This window comes from Neoarius graeffei, chromosome 18, assembly GCF_027579695.1.
Source record: "Neoarius graeffei isolate fNeoGra1 chromosome 18, fNeoGra1.pri, whole genome shotgun sequence".
Taxonomy (NCBI): domain Eukaryota; kingdom Metazoa; phylum Chordata; class Actinopteri; order Siluriformes; family Ariidae; genus Neoarius; species Neoarius graeffei.
Window position 1 is genome coordinate 52974271 of NC_083586.1, and position 6659 is coordinate 52980929.

The following is a 6659-nucleotide window of genomic DNA, read 5'->3' on the forward strand; positions in this document are numbered from 1 at the left end:
ATGTGTGGTTTTCCTTCAAACTATTGTCACAATGTTGGAAGCACACAATTGTCGAGAATGTCTTTGTATACCGTAGAATTACAATTTCCCTTTACTGGAATTAAGGGTCCCAAACCTGTTCCAGCATGACAATGCTCCTGTGCAACACACAAGCTCCATGAAGACATAGTTTGCCAAGTTTGGTGTGGAAAAAGTCAAGTGACCTGCAGAGAGCTGTGACCACAACCTCACCGAACACCTTTTAGATTAACTGGAATGTTGACTGCACTCCAGGCCTCCTCACCCAACATTATATAACCTCACTTTTGCTCTTGTGGCTGAATGGGGAAAATCGCTACAGTTACAAAGAGGGATTAATTCTCCAATGAGATATTCAAAACACATGTATGAGTGTAACGGTCAGGTGTGTAAAGCATTTGGCTATATAATGCAGTTGCTGTGTGTTGTTAAATTGAGCTTTGCTCAAATGAATAGCGTGACTTAATTCCAATCCACATGAAGTGAATCCTTGTTCACTTCATCTTCCCCCTTCCCATGGCAATTCATGATGTGATGAGGAACAAACTTCTGGTTAATGGTGCTTTTAAAAGGTTGGTAATAATTTTCCCAATGACTTTTCCAAGAGTCAAAGCTGAAAAGCTTTAAAGTGAAAACTGTGAGCATCCAAAGGACTGTTGTTTTTTTTCCAAGTGGAGGCAGAAAATAAAAGTGAGGGCGAAAGGCTTTGTTTTTCCTGAACTGGTTTTGGCCCAAGACAATCAAGAGCTGGATCATTGGATCTTGGGCACACCTGGGAATTGACATGCCAGAACCGTGATGAAGCAGTCCTGAAATATTTATATCATAGTATTGATTGATTGATTGTAGTGTTTATTCGAATATGAATACCCATCTCATCTCATTATCTCTAGCCGCTTTATCCTGTTCTACAGGGTCGCAGGCAAGCTGGAGCCTATCCCAGCTGACTACGTGCGAAAGGCAGGGTACACCCTGGACAAGTCGCCAGGTCATCACAGGGCTGACACATAGACACAGACAACCATTCACACTCACATTCACACCTACGCTCAATTTAGAGTCACCAGTTAACCTAACCTGCATGTCTTTGGACTGTGGGGGAAACCGGAGCACCCGGAGGAAACCCACGCGGACACGGGGAGAACATGCAAACTCCACACAGAAAGGCCCTCGTCGGCCACGGGGCTCGAACCCGGACCTTCTTGCTGTGAGGCGACAGCACTAACCACTACACCACCGTGCCGCCCACATTTAAACATAATACATAGAAATACATATTTGAAAAGGAGTGAGAAGAAGTAAAACTTATAAACTCCCACCTCTTCTCCTTAAATAATGAATAATCATAACAAGCTTCCTTGTTACCTGTCTAGATGCTCATGCCTGATACTTATAGATAAATAAAATGTATTTCTGACTTTGTATTGAGAAAACCTAAATGTAATTTACATATATCCATACCCATATATACTGTACATACATACATACATACATACATACATGCAGGTCCAACTACATGTTCTGGAAGGCTATTCCATACCCGGACAGCAGTGTGGAGGAAGTTTCTGTCCAGGGTGCAAGTATTAGAGGCTGGGAGGTCCAGGGCATGATCTGGCATAGCTGTGCATGGGCGGGTGGTTCGCTGTCTAGGGTATGGCATGGGGAGCATATCCCGGAGATCCGTAGGACAGTGGTGGGTGTGCATTTTGAACAGGACTGTAGCAGCAGCAACCTGTCTTCTGTGGCCAAGGCTGGGGATGGAGAGTTTTGTGCTGGCAGTGTCCTGGTCCACTCCTATAATCTTTAGGACCTTCTTCTGGATGTTATCGAGTAGGCCAAGATGTGTTGGTGAGGCACTCATCCAGCTGAGTGAGGCATATTCCATGACGCTGCGTACCTGTAGCTTGTAGACAGTTGCTCGACTCTCCGTGGTGAGTTTACTGGCCACTCTCCTCAGCACTGCCAGTTTCTGACCTGACATACATATCTACATACATATACACATACATACATACATACATACATACATACATACATACCTACATACATATACCCATATAAAATATATCTATTATAAGCATACACCTTCACATACAGTACGCCCACACAACACACTCACACAGACACGAAAAGCAACAGAAAAGTGTTCTCATAACACTTAGTGCTACCCATCACCTCCCTCATCCCTGTACCTCTTGAAAATAGTGTCTTTGAACCTCATTTTAAACTGTTTCATGTTTGGACACTGCTTCAACTCCATGGTGAACCTGTTCCATAGTCTCACCCCGCTAACTGAAACACAAAAACTTTTCCTGTTTGTACAAAATAAAGTTAAATTAAAGTTAATTTTCCCCATTAAAGTATAACTCCCCTCATGGATACGGAATAATTTCTGTATATTTATTGGTAATAGATTACTTTTAGCTTTGAACATTATTTGAGCTGTTTGATAATCCATGATATCTGTAAATTGTAGTAATTTGGACTGTAGAAATAATGAGTTTGTGTGTTCCTGATAGCCAACGTTGTGAATAATGCTCTTTTTTTGAATGATGGTTAGTGGCCGTAGTGATGTTTTGTAGTTGTTGTCCCAAACTTCAGCACAGTACTGAAAGTATAGTGAGACTAGGGAACAGTAAAGAGTGTGGAGTGATTTCTGATCCAAAACCATTTTTGCCTTGTTTATTATTGCAATGCTTCTTGAGACTTTAGTTTGTACATGTTTGATATGTGATTTCCAATTAAGTCTGTCATCTATGGTTACCCCCAAAAATTTAATTTTGTGAACTCTTTCTACTTCAACTCCATCTATTTTTATTAGTACCTGTGTATTCAGTGTACAGTTACCAAATAACATTATTTTTGTCTTGCTCAGATTTAGTGATAACCTGTTTCCGTCGAACCATTTGTGTCATCAGCTATGGGGTGCCAAGTGTCACTGGGCCCATTTCGTGGACGAAATGCATTTCATCCATCACAGAATGCATTTCGTCCATCACAGAATGCATTTCGTCCCTAACCTAACCTGCATGTCTTTGGACTGTGGGGGAAACCTGAGCACCCGGAGGAAACCCACACGGACACGGGGAGAACATGCAAACTCCACACAGAAAGGCCCTCGCCAGCCACGGGGCTCGAACCCGGACCTTCTTGCTGTGAGGCGACAGCACTAACCACTACACCACCGTGCCGCCCCCATATGTACCTGAATCAGGGATTTTTCTTGCAAGGTCAGGTCCAACACTTACAATGAATTCATTAAAGCTATTAGCCGCATCTTTCATGTTATAATTTTCAATATCCTTACCAATTAAATACTTAGGCAGATTATTGTGTTTTGATCCATTTCTTATAATATTGTTTAGTATTTTCCATATTCCTTTAATGTTATTTCTATTGTCATCTAATATCCCGGGCGGCACGGTGGTGTAGTGGTTAGCGCTGTCGCCTCACAGAAAGAAGGTCCGGGTTCGAGCCCCGTGGCCGGCGAGGGCCTTTCTGTGTGGAGTTTGCATGTTCTCCCCGTGTCCGCGTGGGTTTCCTCCGGGTGCTCCGGTTTCCCCCACAGTCCAAAGACATGCAGGTTAGGTTAACTGGTGACTCTAAATTGACCGTAGGTGTGAATGTGAGTGTGAATGGTTGTCTGTGTCTATGTGTCAGCCCTGTGATGACCTGGCGACTTGTCCAGGGTGTACCCCGCCTTTCGCCCGTAGTCAGCTGGGACAGGCTCCAGCTTGCCTGCGACCCTGTAGAACAGGATAAAGTGGCTAGAGATAATGAATGAGATGAGATCTAATATCCTCTTGTAGTAATCTTTCTTACTTGCCCTTATAATATCAGTTAACTTGTTCTTATATTTTTATATTTATATTCTGCCTCTTTAGTTCTCTGTCTTATGAAATCTCTGTAGAGTGTATTTTTCTTTTTGCAAGCATTTTGTAGACCTTTTGTAATCCATGGGCAATTTGTATATGCTAGTTTTCTGTTATATTTCTTAATTGGACAATGCTTATCATATAATGAGGAAAATATTCTTAGAAACTCGTTATATGCAAGGTCAACATCTTTTTCTCTATATATTATATCCTAATTATACTCCAATAATTCATTTTTAGTGTGTTAATGGATTCTTCTGTTCTTACTCGTCTATATACTGTTTGCTTATTTGACTTTTTCCTGTGTCTGATGTCATAAACTGTAAAAACTGGCAAATGGTCGCTTATGTCATTGATTAATAATCCGTTTATTGTATTATTATTAATGTCATTGGTGAAAATATTATCAATGAGAGTGGCAGAATGAGATGTAATTCTGCTGGGTCTAGTGATTCTTGGAAATTGGCTCATACTGTATATTGTACTCATAAATTCGTCTGTAGCATTGTGTTTATTTGGATTTAATATGTCAACATTGAAATCCCCACACACAAAAATAGTTTTATTACCTATTTTCAAAAATACACTTTCCATCCACTCACTGAATGTATCTACGCTTGACCCTGGTGCTCTATAAATGCAGCTAACAATAACTTTTTTGTTAAGCATTCAAGTAGATTATCAATCCCAGTTGTCATTCCATTCAAAACCCTGAAGTCTAAAGATTTATCAATATACATCGCAACTCTTCCACCACCCTTATTTTGTCTGTTTATATACCCGAGTTCATAGCCATCTAATTCAAAGTCTATACCTTTTTCAGCGTCAATCCATGTTTCAGATATTGCTATTATATTGAATGGCTTTTAAAATGTATGTAAATAATTCTTAATGTTATTGAAATTTGCATATAAGCTTCTACTGTTGAAATGAATGATTGCTAATTTGCCCTCAGGATTAATGTTCTGGTTGTATTGATCATCTGTGTAGTAGCAGCAATTATTTTTTATGGAGGATAAAAAATTGCTGTCCGGATCTATATCCTGTTCCAAATCCATCATGTTGTGATCAGTGTGTTCAAATTCTTCCAAATCCAGTTGTTGATATTTACTTATCCTCTGTGTTATGTGCCTATATTCCCTGGATGTAGAGTGAGTTCTGTCATTGTTTCTCATGGTTCTGTTCTGTTGTTACCCAGAGTCCAATACAGTTCACCCAGATCAATCCGGATCATGATGATCATTGTTCCAGTAGCTGTAGTCCAGTTCATGACAGACATTGGAATTTGTCCAGTTCAGCAATATTCCTGATGCAGATCACCTTGGCTTCCTCCAAGGTGTATTATATCATAGCATTATGCAAGTGTTCTATTGGTGAGTTTAAATAAAAATGTAAAAATGAAAATCTTTTTTAGAGGAAATGAAAATGGACAATTGAATCAATTCCCATAGTAGCAATTACCATTACCACTGTAGACCTCAGACCTAAGTTGCCACTTGATTATATACTACAACCTCATTTCCAAAAAAGTTGGGATGCTATCTCATCTCATCTCATCTCATTATCTCTAGCCACTTTATCCTGTTCTACAGGGTCGCAGGCAAGCTGGAGCCTATCCCAGCTGACTACGGGCGAAAGGCGGGGTACACCCTGGACAAGTCGCCAGGTCATCACAGGGCTGACATATAGACAACCATTCACACCTACGGTCAATTTAGAGCCACCAGTTAACCTAACCTGCATGTCTTTGGACTGTGGGAGAAACCGGAGCACCCGGAGGAAACCCACGCGGACACGGGGAGAACATGCAAACTCCGCACAGAAAGGCCCTTGCCGGCCACAGTGCTCGAACCCAGACCTTCTTGCTGTGAGGCGACAGCACTAACCACTACACCACCGTGCCGCCCTGGGATGCTATGTAAACTGTAAATAAAAACAGAATGTGATGATTTACAAATCATAGTAACCCTGTATTTCATTGAAAATAGTACAAAGACAACATATCAAATGCTGAAACTGAGAAATCTTACTGTTTTTTGAAAAATCTATGCTCATTTATAATTTAATACCAGCAACATACTTCAAAAAAAGTTGGGACGTGGCAACAAAAGACTGGAAATATTGTGTAATGTTAAGAAAAACTAATTAGGTTAATTGGCAAGGTCAATAACATTATTGAGTATAAAAAGAGCATCCCAGAGAGGCGGAGTCTCTCAGAAGTAAAGATGGGGAGGGGTTCACCACTCTGTGAAAGACTGTGTGGGCAAATAGTGCAACAATTTAAGAATAACGTTCCTCAGTTTAAATCTGCAATGAATTTAGGGATCACATCATCTATGGTACATAATATCATTAAAAGGTTCAGAGAATCTGGAGAAATCTCTATACAGTGTTGCTTGAAAATTTGTGAACCCTTTAAAATTTTCTATATTTCTGCATAAATATGACCTAAAGCGTCACCAGATTTTCACACAAGTCCTAAAAGTAGATAAAGAGAACCCAGTTAAACAAATGAGACAAAAATATTATACTTGATCATTTATTTATTGAGGAAAATGATCCAATATTACATATCTGTGAGTGGCAAAAGTATGTGAACCTTTGCTTTCAGTATCTGGTGTGACCCCCTTGTGCAGCAATAACTGCAACTAAACGTTTCCGGTAACTGTTGATCAGTCCTGCACACCGGCTTGGAGGAATTTTAGCCCATTCCTCTGTACAGAACAGCTTCAACTCTGGGATGTTGGTGGGTTTCCTCACATGAAC